This window comes from Anolis carolinensis, chromosome 5 (assembly GCF_035594765.1).
Source record: "Anolis carolinensis isolate JA03-04 chromosome 5, rAnoCar3.1.pri, whole genome shotgun sequence".
Classification (NCBI taxonomy): Eukaryota; Metazoa; Chordata; class Lepidosauria; order Squamata; family Dactyloidae; genus Anolis; species Anolis carolinensis.
Window position 1 is genome coordinate 128,645,113 of NC_085845.1, and position 17,274 is coordinate 128,662,386.

At 38.0% G+C, this 17,274-nt stretch overlaps 1 long non-coding RNA gene across 1 annotated transcript in view; it reads left to right on the forward strand.

Annotated features, from left to right (window-relative positions):
* Positions 1–15,496, forward strand: part of LOC134299443 (uncharacterized) — a 34,452-nt gene extending 18,956 nt beyond the window's left edge. Inside the window, exon 2 of the long non-coding RNA XR_010006660.1 lies at positions 13,777–15,496. This is a non-coding gene — a long non-coding RNA (uncharacterized LOC134299443). The remainder of the gene's footprint in view (positions 1–13,776) is intronic.
* Positions 15,497–17,274: the final 1,778 nt, after the last annotated feature.

Here is a 17,274-nt window from a genome sequence, read left to right on the forward strand (position 1 = left end):
CAATATAATTGTTCTTCTAGGAAGAACAGAAGGATTTATAAAAATTTTAAGAGAAGCTCTAAAAACAGTTAAAATTTTTAGTGATACATTAAATATATTGGTAAATGGACAAAATATTCAAGTACTCCCATCCTTGTGAGTCAACGGGGAGACTTAAAAGAAGTTATAGATTCTCAAACTAGCCTCTAGAGTTTCATTTCATGTCAAGAGACAGCATTTTCTTACTATTGCACTTAACATGTTCACAAGCGTACTTGCAACATTTGATTTAACATACTTGTCAACTAAAAGGTTTTAGAGTCTCTGCTGCAATTCCAGATGTCTACTTTATTCATTAAATGCCCAAACTAACTCACAGTTTTCCCCTGAGAATATGAAACCAGACTTTCTTTAATATTTTATTCTAAAGAGGGAATTAGGCAGCATATTCTTCTTTGTTTCTTAATTGAGGCACCTCTCTGTTCATGCGACCTGGAATGTCTTTGGTAGAAGCAATCATGCCAGAATTAAATGAAAAGTGTCTGCAAGGAATGCTGTGTTGCTCGCAATGGGATGAAGCAACTCTAGGATAACTATCTGAACTTGGAATGAAAGCATTGAAGGAGATGAGAGTGGGAGAGTGGTGGACCACAAACCAGTGGTATTACATGATTGATATTCCAGGAACCACAGCTGCTTCCACCCCCCTGCTTCACTTTACATCTGACATATTTTACTTTTTGTGTTGACTTAATAAAATGTAAATTGCTATTATGGGGTGCATTTACACTGTAGAAAGAATGCAGTTTGACTCCTTTTTAACTACTGCAGCTCTTTGCCAAGGAATCCTTGATATTATAGAATGGTGAGGCTAAATTCTTGAAAAACTAAAACTCCCATGATTCCATAGCATTGAGCCAGCACAGTAAAAGTGGTATCTAACAATAATTCTATAGTGTAAGGACTTCATCATGTGGAGGTCCAGAAGCCTGGGCATAGAGTGGGACTATGAGGGATGGTGTGGGAAAGCATCCAGCTTTGTCCCCTTACTGTGGTTGGTTGTGGGATGCCATCCTGTTACATTTTCCCACTGTCCCTGCTTTTTCAATGATGGATGGAGCACAACAGAGCCCTGCCAGAAGTATCCCTGAGTCATATGACGGGATCTGGCAGATTCAGTCCTGGCTGCATGCTGGCAACATGCTGAGACGGGGAAAAAACCCTGTTTGATGAGGTGATAAATACATGTGCAAAGAAACCAGTTGCCTAAGATGTGGAGTACACCAATTAGTATCATGTATCATGTCTTTGTTGGCAAACATGAAATAATTTAGCTAAGTCATTATAAAAAGGTAAAGGTTTCCCCTGACGTTAAGTCCAGTCATGACTGACTCTGGGGGTTGGTGCTCATCTCCATTTCTAAGCCGAAGAGCCGGCGTTGTCCGTAGACACCTCCAAGGTCATGTGGCCGGCATGACTGCATGGAGCGCTGTTACCTTCCCGCTGGAGCATACCTATTGATCTACTCACATTTGCATGTTTTTGAACTGCTACGTTAGCAGCCACTCACGCTGCTCCCGGGGTTTGAACCTGGGACCTTTCGGTATGCAAATTCAGCAGCTCAGCGCTTTAACGCACTTCGCCACCGGGGCTCCTTTGACTCATTATAGTTAGGTTTTATTCACTACTAGCTTGGGGACCCGGCAGTGTCCATTTTATTAAAAGAAGGCATTGTTTGTTTTGGGATGCTGGGTAGTATCACTTAATTTTGGTCTAGATCTGTCGTTGGCTTTGTAATGATATTTTGATTAAAGACAATGACTTCAAGACAAGAAACTCCTTATAATATAAATGTTATCCTGGTCTCAACATCTCACAAAACCACAACTTCAAAAAGAGAAATGTAGTGATTATTTATCACTGAAATGAATTTAGAGTTTGGCTTAAATTAGGTAAAGGTAAAAGATTCCCTTGACGTTAAGTCCAGTCAATGTCTGACTCTGGGGGTTGGTGCTCATCTCCATTTCTAAACTGAAGAGCCGGCATTGTCCGTAGACACCTCCAAGGTCATGTGGCCAGCATGACTGTGTGGAGCACCGTTACCTTCCCGCCGGAGCGGTACCTATTGATCTACTCACATTGGCATGTTTTCGAACTACTAGGTTGGCAGGAGCTGGAGCTTACAGCAGCCGCTCATGCCGCTCCTGGGGTTTAAACCTGGGACCTTTTGGCCTGAATTAGGAAGAAGAAAAAGAGGAGGAGTAGGAGAGCCCCTCAAAAGGAATGAAATTTGAATGTTCTAACCAATTTAAAATGTGAAAAGATATATAATATGAGGAAAAGAAGAAGTCAAAAATATATGACTTATTAAGCAAGCACATGTCTAGCATAAGTTCAAGCATTATGAACGTTCTGTTCATTGCTCAAGTATTTTGGACACTGCTCAGTTTTTTGATACTATGGAATTATAATGTAGTTCTCTACCTATTCCATGATCAGTAAAAGAAAATGGATGCAAATTAAGAAAATATATGTAAATCATCTTGAGTTTTAGGGTTTAATACAGCTCATAAAAATTGGGAACAGAAGGCAGCACAAATTGCATATAGCTCTGTAGGGTGATCTTGTAGATCAGAGCTTTTAAAGGATCTATATACTATGGCTGTACACAGAAGGATGCATTCACAAAATTTGCATTTTATTGCAAGCCCTTCAGGGAAAAGACAACACCATAGTTAATATTTATTAGGCCTTTACTTTGTTTTATAGCAACATATTGCATGACCTTTTTCACCAGTGCCAATGACATTTTACAAGCCATTTAGTTCATGCATCTTTAGAAGACATAATAAAGTTGGGCATACTCAGCTAAAACAAATGGGAAATAGTGTTTATGGTGAAAATATAATCACCAAAATGTGTGTGTGATTGGATGTACAATCTATTGGCAAGGCTATACACTCAAAATCCTGGTTCAGATTTTCAGCATGTATAAGAAACTAAAAACCTCTTCATAGGTAAAGGTAAAGGTTTCCCCTGACATTAAGTCCAGTCGTGTTCGACTCTGGGGGTTGGTGCTCATCTCCATTTCTAAGCCGAAGAGCCAGCATTGTCCATAGACACCTCCAAGGTCGTGTGGCCAGCATGACTGCATGGAGCGCCGTTACCTTCCCGCTGGAGCAGTACCTATTGATCTACTCACATTTGCATGTTTTCAAACTGCTAGGTTGGCAGGAGCTGGGGCTAACAGCGGGCGCTCATTCTGCTTCCGGGATTTGAACCTGGGATCTTTTGGTCTGTAAATTCAGCAGCTCAGTGCTTTAACACACTGAGCCACCAGGGGCCCCAAACCTCTTCATATGGGGCTAAAATGGGTGGCATGCGCTGGTTTAGCCCAGGTCACCCACAGAACCTGCTGGTTCCCATCAAATGATGCCTATGTGGCTCCATGGGCGAATGAGTGAAGAGCCGACACATGCCGCTATCATGGCAAAACAGGAGATTTCCCATGTTGCCATTGGTATCCATGGGGGGAAACCACACACTCCATGCATGCTCCACACGCCTCCCATGAGATCACCCTCAGTTGGCGATGCAGAGTGTGGGGCGCCAGGTTCCCCATGCCCCCCAGTGAAGCAGAGTAACTCTGGCATCCATGTGACAAGGTAGTAAGAGGAACCATACTGGATCACATTCCGGGGTGGCTCCATTGGTGAACTGAAAACAAGCCCCTCATCAAAAATAAATGATGAAATGATGAAAAAAACCGGCTTCTTCATGCTTCACTCTGTGTAATGTGGTGGGGGGAAGCCGGGAAAATGCTATGTATGGGGCGACAGGCCCACACGTCTCCTGGGTGGGCACGACCGAAATCATTGCAATCCCCAGCGATCCATGTAACAAGGTGGCAAGTCAGTGAATGTGCACACATGCCACCTCTCATCACGTCCCTTTCTTACCTCGAACAAATGAATGCTTACTCTACAAACGCAGAGGGCTGGCTGTATTTGAGTCAATCAAACTGTACTTTAGTACTTCTTGTATATGAATGTGCTTTAGGTTTAGAAACGAAAGAAGGCTGTGATTCTGGGCAAAGAGAACGGGTTTGCACAAAATGTATATTGTGTAAAGAAGCCGGTCACAATCAAAATATTTATAATTACATTATTTTATCACATCCCTCAGAGTGTAAAACATGTTTTCTGTGGTTAGGGTAAAAATAGTGATTTTAGATTGATCGCATAATACCACTTTGCACTGAGCAGTAATTTATGAGTATGAATGTCTCAAATACTTTCCATGGCAAGTTTCCATTTTTTTGTAATAATAAGACAATGTTTTTTATACCTGCCTTAAGCATTCTAAAACCATACATTAGAGTAAAATATATAAAAGATTCAAGTACTGTAATACATTTTAATGACAGTGGCCCCCAAGTGTAAGACACTGCAAGATAGCTCTCTTATATGTGCACTTTTCTTCTGGGATATTATGTTACCAGTGAACATGGTAATAAAATTTTTGCAGAATTCAGTACAGCTTACCTACATTTTACTTATTAGAGGAATAGATACAAAAATGAATAACACTTTTGTTACAGAACTTAAGCAATACCTCGGTGTAATCTAGACTTGGAATTCAAAAAAATGGCCCATTAACAATTTGAATCTTTTGCACTGGAAAAGTTTAGGTGCCATTTATTATTAGCCCTACATGAATGGAAAATTAATTCTAAATGCTTAATCAGGTCTACATCTCTTAAGGATTTTGTTAGAAATGGCAACTAGAATGCTTGAAATACTCAGCTGCTTTCTCTTATAATGGTTAATACAATTTATTTTTCCTATAAGAAAAGGCCTGAGAATTTGAAAACATTCTTATGGATAATCCCGTATCCCATAATAGGCATCAAATTGAGATGGAATAAAGGTCTGAGAACAAATTGTATTTGTGAAGACTAATGACCAAATTCTATGCACTGATGCACTGGCAAAGAAATGTGAGGGATTTGGTGCGAGACTGTGACATTGACATATTACTGTTCTTGTGGATTTCTACCAACATGCAGTAGAAGACATAAATATCATCAAGACACACATCTCTATGGTGCTTTATAACCAGGTGTTGAAGTGCTGAGTATAATAGTGCTCTCCTCCCCCTCCTCTATCATTGTCCTTTCTGGGATAAGTGTCTTCTGTTGCTTGTACTTTATCTTCACCACAATTTTCATAACTGGTTAAGATCTGACTGCCAACTTGTGATAACAATTAGACTTACACACTACTGTAGTCCAGACCAAAGGTGCTGCAGCTACCATAGTGTGATGGTAGAGAATTATATGGATGCAATGTTAAACAATCCCCATAATTGATTTTAAATTTTGTTTTGTTATATCAACCCCATGAGCTCCTGGCTTCCAAACACAACACATCTTTTAGAACATCCCCAGATGTTTTTGGCCTACAACTCCCAGAAATCCCAGGCAGTTTACCAGCTGTTAGGATTTTTGGGAGTTGAAGGTGAAAAATATCTGGGGACCCCAGGTTGAGATCCACTTTTGAGATACAATATTATTAAAAGGAAAAGAAGAATTTCCCTCTTAAAGAAAAATGTTTTCAATTCTTAAATTCAGGATACCTGTAACAATACTGTTACATTTTGTCATTTTGTGAAAGACAACTGAAATCTCAACAGATGGCTTAAATTTATCAGTGAGTGAGGATGGCATCTGTATATTGATGCAAGCTGGCATAATGCTTCTGAATATACTAAACAAGATCAATTTGGCAACAGTTTAATCCTTAAATGATAAAGATTTATTCCTATTTTACACTGGCTGATCTCTAATTAGAACTATTTGTGCATTAATGATGGATAATCAAAAAGCAAAAAGCCTTCCAAAAACTCCATCATTAGGATGCCTTTCTGAAACATAGCAAAATCCCCCAGGAATTGAAAACACAATCGGCCTGAATTAAAGATGTCTGTCTTTGAAACTGAAGAGAAAAGAAGATACATGGTAAAATGTGGAAATTGTGGCAAATACAAAATGATTTATTAGTGGGAGTGGTGAGTAGATCAAAAATGAAGGAAACTGACCCCTCAAGAGAAGACTGGAACTGGCTCACTCTGAATAAAGTCTTGAACACAATACCCCGATAGCTAATAGCCCAATCCTGAAAGAGCTAATACTTCTCTAGAGAAAAGGGAATGAGCCATGATTCTAAAGCTCAATATTCAATCCACTTCTTATGCTGCGGACAATAACTGGCACCAACAAGCTGAAATCAATTAAATCATGACTTCTGATGGAAATTTGCCAATCAATGGGAGCAATTTAGGAAAATATTCTGTGATGTTGCAGAAAACCAGGGATAGTGGGATCTTGTGGACATTGTCACTCTACATATTGCACAGCCATTGTATTTCTGGATTGGTGAATTAACTCCACTCTGCTGCTATTCCATTCCCCCCCCCCCCAATTTATATTTTTTTACTTTTTAAAATTGCAAAGTCTGGGGACCATGGTGGAATTATGGACAGCTGATGGCTTCATTAGGAAGGTGTGAATCAATGCCATGCCTATTGCAAAATACCATGCTATTATGCTATTTTCCACTTTCGTGCAATGAGTTACTTAGTTAAATATAGGCTTTCTGAAATTGTGTTTGATGTAAGTTGGAATCTGGAGCAAACTATCCATTTGGATCCATGTAGATGACTGGTTTCAATACAGAACTGGCTGCAACTGTTTACATGGCCATTCCATGTTCCATGAGCTACCCATTCCCTGGACTGACATGGGATGGCATTGTTCCCTCCTGCTATTTTTCACATGGCAGCCACTGGACATGACATGACTCACACCAGTCCCTCATCACCTGCAGTGATGCTGGCTGAGGCAATGAGTCAACTGGAGAAGGAAGTGGGAGAGGAGGGTGTAATGAAGTATGAATTTTTGGTTTACAGATGTTATGTTTAATTGTGTGTTTGTGTTTAAAAAGGGTAAGTATTACAGTTATTGCATCTCAGCACTCAGAGGCTGGTTGCCATGGAGAAGTAGGCAGAGCCAACTGCCATTTTGTTGAAGAAGTGCAGAGTTTGTGCTCTGATGAGGCACAGGAAAGATTGATCCTAGGTTGAGGGGATCAAGGAGACTCAATTGTTCATTTTTGAGTTGGTTTAAAATAAGTTTGGTGACTTATTTAATGTAGTCTGTGTCCTGGTAAGGAACAGAGAATCTGTGATCATATATCACAGGGTGACTGTGGTTTAAAAGTAGCAGAGGAAGAAGTTCTAACTACTTTAAGTAAAAGAAGTGACACTTTAGGGAGTTTGACTCACCTCATTCTAGTATTGTAACTGTTAATAAAAGTGCCTCTAAGTGAGAAACAACATTGTAACCACTAAGCTCTGTGCCTGAATAAACTTATTATTGTTCCTCCAACATCTAAGCCTCTGTCGCATATATTATAAACCAAGCTGCTTTACCATCTAAAGTGAATAAGAAGAAGAAAGAAAAAAAATAATCGGTCTCCTCTCAGAGTCTGTGGTGGTTGCATCTTCGCAGGGGGAAAAGTTCCTCTTCTTCCCCGTTGCTCATCATTCTGGCACCCTAGGTAACATTGCTCCAGGTGATAAGTAACCAGCACAACATATGTTGTGCCCACTGGCTGCCATGAGGAGGAGAACAGGATGATATTAAAAGTGTCCATATAGTGCCACTGTACCACTGGAAAGCCAGGATCTCTCCTACCTCCACAATGGCTTGGGGGGGGGGTGACCTAAATCATCCTAGGGTCAATCTGGCCTTCACCAGAGTAGCACTGGGATAAATAGTCAGTTTAGAACTGCCCATAAAAGAAGTCAGTCTCTCAAATTTCAACTGAGCACTCATCTTCAAGTAGATGGTCACTGAGGATACCCCTTCCTCAGCTACTAAATGGCTTTGAAGGTCACACTTCTATACTAAAGATGGTGCATTCTGAAGGGTGCATGATACGAGGATGAATACTTCCTTCCACAATGTCCATTCTTTTATACTTACTGAATTCTTCTTCTTCAACACCAGTTATTTCACCAATAGTACTCTAGCATATACCATCTCCTGGAGTGAACTATAGTCCTTTTGACAGTATAACAGCAGAGTAGGACAAGATTTGTCATGCATTAACTACAGCAGAACTGCAATAGCAGCCCACCATTGCAGGGCTAAGTTTATTGCATTGTTCATCCCTTTGTTACCTCCTCTCTGTGCTTGGATAGTCCTTGTGCTGTGAAGACCAAATGATTGGTTCTCTTTTGATATTTTGTGGCATTAAAATACAAAGGCCGTAGTAAGATTTACAGAGTAATTTCTGAAGGGCATCACAGTGTGCTACTTTACTAAACTTCACAATGTTGTCATTTTCTAAACTTATGTCTGCAATAACTGCTAAGGCAGAGTTCATACTACACACGTAAAGCCAATTCCTTCCATATTAGCCTTCTAAGCATTTGTGAATGTCAGTAGAGGCTCTGCAATGTGTCCCAAAACCACGTTTGGCATGAGTGGTGAATGCACAAAACAGAAGGGGTTTTTCTTTTCTTTTGTGGCACAAGGGTTAAGGAGTCAAGCTGGCTTCTGACTATTTGCAGGGTAGGAAGAACTGTAACATTTTGTTTGGTTTTCTGCTCTTAAAACCTAACTTGGCATTTGGTATTTTTTGATTCTCTGTGTTTCTAAATCTGGTGTTTTTTTTAACAGTTTGGTTCCAATGTTTTTTGTTTTTGTTTTTGTTTTTTAATCTGTTTTAATCTATCATTCCCCACTTCAGGGCATTCTAGCAGTCTATGAGATGATAAAACCAATGTATAAACAAACAATCCAGGCCAACATATTTATAAGATTGGCATTCCAACTAAATTACATTGCATTTCTATTCAGTAAGGGCATGGGAATATAATGTGGATTTCCTAGTGTTTTATTTACTCCTGCGCTGCTCTTTTTCAGTGTTGCTGACTTCTTTGCATGTCATAACCTGCCCCAGGCATGTTATGAATAACAAATTATACTGCTACCTAAATATAACAGATAACCCTTTATATTACTGCCAAGGCATGCTAGAAAGTGTTACATATCTATAGATTTTCATCCCAGTGTCACCAAACTTATCTTTGAAACACTGTTATGAACAATGCTTTGTTTTTTGTGCAAGTTTATGTCAGAGACCATCATGTAAAACAGATCAAGTTGGACTCTTTATTCCACTGTATTCTTGTTCCTGTTTGGGTTTCCAGCCTATACAGTAATGTTCCAAATGATTTTCCTAGCAGTAATTGGCAAAGACTCTTCAGCTATTAACTGAGCTGCCTGCTGTGGAGCTATGGATTGTTTTTAAACATTCTAATTCATCAAAGTGAATGTAAAAGCAACAAATTCAAAAGGTTTCTTGTTCCTCACAAGAGAGGCCTCCCTAGAAATTGCCAACCTCAGTAAGAGTTTTTGCCTCTAGCTGAAAAATGAACACTTTTTTTAAAAGCCCCACAAATTTCAACAATTTGTGCAAAAAGGTTTCTAGCATTTTACCTTTATGGAGCAAAGCAAGCACACAGTGCAAACACAAAAAGACTGATTGGTTTTTTTTAAAAAAAAATGGTACAAATAACCCATTCAATATTTACAAATATGAAAAGCCTGTGCAACATGGCATAAATGACTACAATTTCATTTGACGGCACAATAATGCAATTTGGGATGAAGAAAATATTTTTGTGAACTCAAGAATTTTTTACTCAAATGTCAGAAAATATTTCAGCAACTTCAAGGCAAGGAGAACATTTATTCTGTTTTGCTTATTCTTGTCCTAGAATGAGACAAATCAGGATTTGTATCCCTAAACCAAAGAAAACCTTTCTTCACTACAAAAAATGAAAGGCTATCCACATTTTGCACAAAAGTACCTCAGGTGACATTCTCTTCTTACCCAGTCACGCATTTACATACAGCAGCTGGGTTGGAAATCTATTTCTACGCTACCACCTATGATACTGGCACTGTAATGTGATAAATTTATTCTCCTTGAGCATCCCTTGCATAATTTACCAACACTTTGCACACAACTGAAAGATAGACAAACATTCAGTAAGCAGACAAATACATTCAAGAATTTTCTCACAATATGACTGCAATTCAACACCAATACAGTGTAAATATCTGTTTGTGAAGATATACTACACATGTCCCATGCAAAACAGCAACATTGTGCCACATATGCAAATGGATAGGTGCTGTGGTGCAGTCCACAATACATGATTTATAATTGTAATGAAAAATATACAATGTACAATGTGAAATCACAACACACAATACATAACATGCAACTGCAACACACAAAGAAAAGGAACAGAAAAAGATTCTATTTGCTACTCCATTTACTCTGCAATTAGAGAATATTCAGTAGACCACAAGTTGAACATGAGTCAACAGTATGATGTGGCAGCTAAAAAAGTCAAGGCAATTCTAAGCTGCATCAATAGGAGTATAGTGTCTACATCAAGGGAAGAAATAGTACCCCTTGACTCTGCTTTGGTCAGACCTCACCTGGAATACTGTGTCCAGAGCAAGTCAACCAAAATGATCAAAGGTCTGAAAACCAAGCCCTATGAGGAATGGCTGAGGGAGTTGGGTATATTTAGCTTAGAGAAAAGAAGGGTGAGATGGGACATGATAGTCATGTTTAAATATTTGAAAGGATATCATATTGAGGAGGGAGCAAGCTTGTTTTCTGCTGCTCTAGATACTAGGACATGAAGCAATGAATTAAAACCACATGAAAATAGATCCCACCTAAGCATTAGGAAGAACTTCTTGATGGTGAGACCTGTTCACTGCCTCAGAGTGCAGTGGAGTCTCTTTCTCTGGAGGTTTCTAAGTAGACTCTCTATGATTCTATTCCATGGTGTAATAGAATCATATGGCTTTTTGATCTCACCTTCATGGCACGTGTAACAATTGGATACTTCCCTAATTGGATATCAGCCATGGTGTTTTTGTACACAAAGTCTCCTTCTCTTGTTTTTTTTTTAAACCAGAGTAGTACTGTTACTATGTTGAGCTGGTGATTGTTGTATCTACAGTTGGCTCCAGGAGTTTGTTGGCAAGACGCCTTCCCATTGACTTTTTTGACAAGTATCTTTGCCTGCCTTAGCTTCCTGTGCAGTATGCATATTATATTTGTAGATGTCAAGATGAATGAGGCTGGTGTCTCTCCCGCTTGATACCCTATCAATGGTCACTATTTGGAGACCACACATAAATAGGAAATAACAGCCAAAAGAAATTGTAGTGGGGCTGAGAGATGGCAAGAGGCACCTCTGTTGAGCTATGGACAGTTGTGTCTTGTTATACTGCCCAAATAGGCAATGAGAAGACACATAGAATATCCTCATGCTTCTTCTTTAATGGGAGAATGTCAGGTTTTTTAGCACTTAGTTAGATACTAATAGTGGCTTATTTTACCGGACTACTGAGTAGAGATAATCAGGTGCAGGAATGTTCAACGCAAAAAAAGAAAGGTCAAGAGAAAGGATAAAAATGAAGTGCTATAGCAATTAACCCCCAAATGTGTATAGAGGTGATATTTTTAACACAGGAATTTGTTAAGGAGAAGATTGAGGGGTGGTTATATCAATTTAACATGGTGGGTTAGGTCTCAGCCCAAATTGCTATAGAAGATTAATGCTTGGAATTTCCCCAGCACCTGAGAAATATCAAGGTTTAATTAACAAGTCATGCAACGTTGTGTAGAGCTTTTGAATATTTATAATGACATTATCATTTTTGGAAGAGACCAAGACGTGCATGACAAGAAACTGGGAAATGTTTCAAATGTTTTCAAGACAGACAATTAATGCTGAATGAAGAGAAAGAAGAAAAGCCTTGAGATAACAGACTTCAGAAATTCCACTGAATGGAGTAGCCAAAAAGGTTTATAATGCTTCCCCCCCCCAGGAGGGGCAGGGGGATGACACTATGCTGTATTTTGTCAAGGCATTTTCTGTCATTTATCAGAGAACATAATACATTGCATAGAAATCATGTATGAGCTTGCTGTGGTATTTGTGGCTTTTTGAGATGCTATACAACCATCATCATGGCCTCATCCATAGAAAGCTGGACAAATCTCTCACTTTCCATTCCAAAAGGGTACTTTTTATCTAAAAGCTTGTTGGCTCATGGTATTGTTGTATACAATCATTTTGTGCAGTCCCTACGCTTTATAGAGTATGGGTTGAACGGCAATACCCATCAGCTCTAGCCATCATGGTCAATAATGAGGGATATTGGGAATTTAAATAATATGATATAATAGATCACAGGGTTCTTTCTCAGCAACTTCCCAAAGACCACATGTTGTTGTTGTTGTTGTTGTTGTTGTTGTTATATTTATTTATACTCCAATTTATCTCCCCAAAGGAAAATGTTGCTGAAGTCTAGTTTTTAAAGGTTCTCTTACAAAAAGACCTTTTAGGGAAGAAAATTTGGGGTAGTTGAATGAGTTGAATGTGCCATTTTGAAATATTATATGTGTAGAAACCCATTGAATCTGAGATTCTCTTCCTTTAATATGACTTCATGTAGTGTGTTCCAGTAGGAATGCTGCAAAAATATGAAAAATGAGAGAAAAATGGGAGATGTTAGCATGCTCAAGAAACCCCCAAGTTTCTTCTCAAAAAGGAATTTTTATATAAAAAGAGACCTTTAAATGCTAGGACCCCAAAGAGGACTATGCATACTGAATAGTCATTAATGGTGCTTTCAAATGTCAGTTAGAAACAGAAAAATAGAAAAGAAATATGCAGTGTGATCCCATATAACAAAATAATACTCAGAATTATCCATTCTTAGTTTACAAACAGATTTTCTGTTAATTAGAAAACTATTTCAGGAAGAATGATAGATCAGTAAGAACGGGGTAATTTTCTCCTGCATCCCATTTTTTTCTGGAAACACAACTTTTGTGCAAAAAAATCCCTCTACTTTTCTGTGCAAGAAACAGGTTTTCTGTACAGCAAATGCTGTTTCTGTAGAATAATTGCGACACAGAATTTTGGGACATTCCTCTGATTTCAGATCCCAATTTCCACAATCAGGAGTGGGAAAATAATTTTATTGCAACTGAAATTCTCAGTAAAGTATCCACTTGCTCTTGTTACAGGACACAGCACACTTTGCCTCAAATAATGTGCACATTCGCAAGTCATGCTGTACATCCTGGAGAAATGAAATGCATATGATAATTTCTTTTAAAGTATTTTAAAATACACACAGTGAATGGGAAAATACAGGCAAAATGTGCAAAAACAAATATGGAACCAAATGTATTAGTGAAAATACAGCACTTTGTGTTCCATATTATGAGAAAGGCAGAATGTGAATGAAAGAAGAGAGAGAGAGAGTTTAATTTGTATGAAAGAGGAGATGAAATAAAATAGTTTGCAATACTGTAGGGACCAAGGATGAAATGGGAATGCAGATAAGGATCAATGAACTGCAACAAAATAGGAACAGTGTTTTTCACATTCCAAATTGTGGTCTGCTTTCACTGTAAAATGGCTTTCAGGAGCTGACAGTCTCTTCAAGTTGAACTGCTTCTGAACCTTCTTTGATAAAGCTACTTGTGTCACTCCTGGCAAGTCTTTCATTCTTTGATTCACCACGTCTTCTTTATTTCAACTCTGAGCATCTTCAGTTAATACTTTCCCTGTACTTCTTTCCTCAGCAGCAATTTCTCACTTTCTTTGTTTTACTTCCAGAAGGACCACCTTGAGCTCAAACCTCATTTATCTCTCTCCCAACAGAGAGCTGATGGAGATGATCATGAGAAACTTGATTGAAGGAAAAACTTGAGAAAAATGTGGGCAAAACAATGACAGCCAGTTATAACAAGGTTCCACTTGCTGAAAAGTGGCTTCCCCTTATTGAATAGGTTAATGTCCATTGGCAAAAAGTTCTTACCTCTCACAGCATCAGAACTTAAGGGGGGAAATCTGTCTAAGTATGGTAAGGCTTGTTCTAAACGATTTTAATTAATATATTGATTGATAAGTTGTCGTTGTTGATATTCTTTTTTTCCAAAAGAACCCTCTTTATTCCACTAAGCTGCTTGATTTTTGAGTGCTTTTCAGTGAGGACATTCAGATGATAGAGGTCTCATGAAAGGCATATCACCTAGTCTATTGCACAACAGTAACAAAAACCAACAAAAATTGTGACAGTAGTTGTTCAGTGTCTTTTTTCTTAAAGTTTGTGTCACTAAAACTGTGAACAATTCACATCCTATCCCTAGCATCTCTGACTTCCATCTCTAACAGCTATCCACATGCATTTCCCCATCTCTCCCTCCCAACCTTCTTCTTCACAATTTTTCATTTCTTCTTACAAAACAAGATACTACTTTTTCCTCAACTGGCTTCTCTATATTGTCACTCTTTATAATTCCACCTATCATTTTATCATACTTTCCCGCTGTCAAAACATTCTTCAGTTCATTCTTGTGTTTCAGTATTTTTGGAGTTGAGTATCCCATATGGAGATAACAGCCTGTAAGTTGGAATCCTGTAACATGACTGACCTCCTGTTAGAAAATGAAGATTAACTCTTGACATATTGTTACAGGTCCCATTTTTAAGAGGTTTCCTGAAATCAAAAATTTCAAGAAAAAAATCGCAAAGAGATATTAAACATTTCAATGGCCTTTCCTTAAGATTGTATCAAATTTCATTTGTCTTTAATAGAGTACAATTTTAAAAAGTAAATTAAGATGCTTTGTATTTTTATATAATGGATTTAAATATGAATTTTAATGTTGTTTATGTACTGAACTGTTTGTGTCTCCCTGTATTGTATGTATCAATATAAAGAGGTCTCAATTTAGAAATGTTTAGCATTATTCAATATTTTATTTTATTCAATAATTTATTACTTAGTAATGCCATTTCATAGCATTATTTATATTGAAAGAAAATGATAGTGAGCTTCACAATTGGTTCTTTTCCACAGGCAAACATGTTGCCTTTAATTATATAGCAATATTTTCTTCTTGGTATGAACTTTTTTCTTTTTACAAAACAAAAACAATTGTCTCCCTGTACTATAAAATCTGAAACAATTCACAAAGTGCAATTAAGCTGTCAGATGTACTTCCTTATGGTATAAGAAACAATATTGGATGCAGGGATATAGCTGTTATCCCAAGATTTTGCATTATGTTTTGTAAATTAGGGTTGGACTAAATTGAATGTACTGTATTCTTTGCCATGTATTCAACAGCTGCTCTTAATACCCATTAAATTCAGTGTACATAGGCTCATATTATTTTATGTAAAAAACCTATAAAATATTTATAAGGCGATGATGCAACTGTACAATTAATTACATTTGTGACTCTCTGCTCCATTGAAAATATTTATTGCACCATGAGAAGATATGTAAATTGGTAAAACAGAGGAGGAAAAATAAAGCAATTTTAATGTGCATACAGATTATGCTTACATCAATACCTAACATTATTTTTATCTAATTAAAGCATATTGTTGAAACTTAATTGGAAAAGTCTTAAGTTTATTACTTTGTGAGACATAAATCCCTTACATCATGCCACAAAGAAGAGGATTTGCAATTATTGGACTAAAAATCCAGTGTTTTCTTAAATTGTTTGCTTCTTGAAAAAGTCTACTGACTGAATTCATTAAAGCAGGCAGAGTTTAGCTAGCCAAGGGATTTCTATCATTTCTTCTAAAGCACAAAAACAAATTATTTTTCTCTAATATATGACTTTGCTCTTGTGTTCTGTGTCTTTAGTCAGCAAGGAAGAAAAGTGGGTTAAAAAGGGTGTTGATGGCTCAAATATCTATCAATCTGTTAGAAAGGGAAAACTGTTAGCCGTAAGAAAATGTATTGTTTTGAAATACATAGTTGTCTATATCCAGCATTGGTTCTTTAGGTATAAATCACCTTGAAACATTTCAGTGTTATAGGAAAAGATGAGCTAAATTGAATAAACAATATATCCCATATTATTTCTCAATGTTACAGTGCACTGAAAAGCAGTTCACACAATCACTTGCTCATTTTTCTATAGCAACTAGATGTGCAAAAGAGCTGGGGGATTCTTTAACAGCTGAAATGTCAGTATGCATTTCTTTCCTCATTCCTTCAATAGTAATGACAACTTTGTAGATTTCATCTTCTACACTAGTATTCTCTGCATAAACCTAAAGCTTATTAAGTATGTGAGTGTATGTGAGACAGTGGCCAGAATAGATTGGATAAAGTCCTTGTTCTCTCACAAAGTTGGATAAATTTTCCACCTCAAGCATTGCTTGGATGACTTCTGAAAAACTATGGAAAAGCTGGTCTTGAAGACCATAGTGAAGTGAGATAATGTTGTCCACATTCTCTTTGTCTGAGGACATTGCCACACCAGACTTTTTTTTTTTTTTGCAATCACATTCTTTAAACAAACAGGAGTATATCATTATTGGAATGACCAACAACAATTCAAGTACTCACAACCTCTGAGGATGCCTGCCATAGATGTGGGCGAAACGTCAGGAGAGAATGCTTCTGGAACATGGCCACACAGCCCGAAAGACATACAACAACCCTGTGATCCCGGCCATGAAAGCCTTCGACAACACATTGAACATCTCTACGGGGAGAAATTGTTCCAAGACACACGGAGATTGGAAAAACTAAGGACCAGGAAAGCACATCTGCTGTGCTCCCTGACCTTCCTTCTACGCTGCAGAGACACAGATACCATCCCACAATTTCTTGCAGCCAAAAGGACCTTCAAAACACCACAGGCTCATCGCATTTACAACCGCCTGGAATGCAACCTCTTGAGAGAGAGAATCCACACCATCCGTAAAGAACTCGCAAACACAGACAAAGAACTGCTGCACCTCCACATCAACATCAGCCAAAAGATGAATACCCAGGACTGGGATAAAATAGACAGCCTTACCTACAAGAAAATGGAGAAAGACATGGTTCTCCACACCAAGAGACAAAAACAAAAATTTGACAAATGCCGTAAGCAACAGCCAAAGCCAGAACTGGATAAATCACGGACCATTATCAACCTGACAGACAGACAACTCACTGAAGACCAAGTATCCATTCTAGAAAAAGGAGGAAATTTTGCAGTCACCACTACCAGGATCCCAGTAGAAAACATCATTGCCAATGTTGAATCAGCAATTTACCAGCTCCCTGAGGAAGAAGCAGAGGAAGTAAGAATGGAAACA